The following is a 1,918-nucleotide window of genomic DNA, read 5'->3' on the forward strand; positions in this document are numbered from 1 at the left end:
AATACTGAAAGTATCATGGACAGCCAGAAGAACAAACAAATCTTGAAGAAATGCAGTCAAAATGTCCCTTAGAAGTAAGGATGGAAAGACATCATCTCTTTTACTTTGGACATGCTGTCAGGAAACACCAGTCCCTGGAGAAGGACATCAGGTTTAAAAAGTGGAGGATCAATGAAACAGAGGAAGACTTCAAACTAGATAGACTGACACAGTGACAACAGCACTGGGTTCAAACATAACAATTGTAAGTAAGGATGGCACAGGCCTGGACAGTGTTTCATTCTGCTGTGCATAGAGGAGCTATGAGTTGGAAGCAACTCAACAGCCCCTAACAACAGTGTCTGCATTCTAATCTCTGACACCTGTGAACATGTTACTTTACATGTCCAAAGGGATTTTGCAGATTGACTAACAAGAAACTATTCTAGATTATTCACATGGTCCTTTTAATAGAAAAGCAGAGGTCAGAGTTGGAGAATGAGATGTAACAACAGATGAGGCCAGAGACAGAGATTTAAAGAGATTTGAAGATGCTACATTACTGGCCTTGAAGATGGAAAAAGGGGCCACAAACCAAGGAATGCAGTAGCTTCTGGAAGCTGGAAAAAAAATCAGATCTTCCCTACCATCAGCAGAAGTAACACAGTCCTGTAAATACATTGAAACATTTTTAAATCCAGGCAGTGCTCACATTGCACAGTTCTAGTATGTACTAATTACACCAGTTCTCCAAAAGCACAGTTCAAATTTCAGTCACAGCATATATTAACTATGAGCATCTGCATATAGTCATTTCTCGCTTTTCCGCCCACAAATCACCATGTAGCTATCACGTGTACACCATCATCTGTGACCAACCATGTCATTTACTCAGACTGTCAGTGATTGGTCACTACACAGCTGTTATTCAGTCCAGGCACAGGCAGCAAAGCATCTAGTTAAGTTGCTTCCAAGTCTCCCAGTGATAGAACCCACATGACATCTTAAAAAATGAATACTCAAACAATAAAACTGCCCCCAAATGATAAAAGTACAGTAAAAAAATGAAAAGTGGTTAATGCCAGAAATGACCTTTGAATCAAACATAAATGAAATTTTATACAAGAAATAACTGACCACGGGAATGTTGACACTGCCACTGTGTTGGGTCCAGACGTTCTACTAAAGGAAACTGTCAGGCTGAACGCACTCGGTTAATACAACAGAATGATCTGTAGCATTAGAATAGCAATTACAAGAACTACAAAGAAAAATGGATTATATACATTATAAATTGACAAAAATAGACAAAAGAATGGCCTATCAACAATGAGAACAAATTTTCAAAGTTTCCCCACAGAAAAAAGTAGAACTAACAAAAGTTAATAGTCTGTAAATCTGTTAGAATGTTGATTTTATTTATATATTATATATTGCCTGGTGTGGTGCTTGTGGGCTAATGCGTCAGACTGCAAAGTTTGAACTACAAAGTTGATGGCTCAAGCTTACCAGCTGCTCCTTGGAAACCCTATACAGGGTCACTATGGGTCAGAATCGACTTGACGGCACTTAACAACAACAAACAAAGATTACATTTTCCATTCAACTTGTACTGCTGATTATACTAAATAATAAACTATCTTTTGTGCCTAAAATACACTTTAATAAATTCAGCAAGGTTCCTTTAACAACAGGATGTTTCTACTGTGCTGATACAGAAAGTTATTAAAAAATATATGTTCTTTCTAAATATAATAATGAACAAATTGACATACATTATTATCCCTTAAAGCAAGTTGGCTTTGAAGACTTTAAACAATGAATGTTGAGGCTAATCACACACAGGCAGTCTTTGGATTATTAAAGTGTACTATACAGACAGCCCCTACTTGCCCTTTAAAACAGGGATTCAAACTGATTCTGTCATGGCCAACAAAGC

The 1,918-nt window shown here is 37.4% G+C and overlaps 1 protein-coding gene across 3 annotated transcripts in view; it reads right to left on the bottom strand.

Moving 5' to 3' along the window:
* NDC1 (NDC1 transmembrane nucleoporin) overlaps positions 1 to 1,918 on the bottom strand; it is a 94,226-nt gene that overhangs the window by 68,116 nt on the left and 24,192 nt on the right. The gene's annotated exons all lie outside the window — the stretch shown is intronic.

This window comes from Chrysochloris asiatica, unplaced genomic scaffold (genome assembly GCF_000296735.1).
Source record: "Chrysochloris asiatica unplaced genomic scaffold, ChrAsi1.0 scaffold00026, whole genome shotgun sequence".
Classification (NCBI taxonomy): domain Eukaryota; kingdom Metazoa; phylum Chordata; class Mammalia; order Afrosoricida; family Chrysochloridae; genus Chrysochloris; species Chrysochloris asiatica.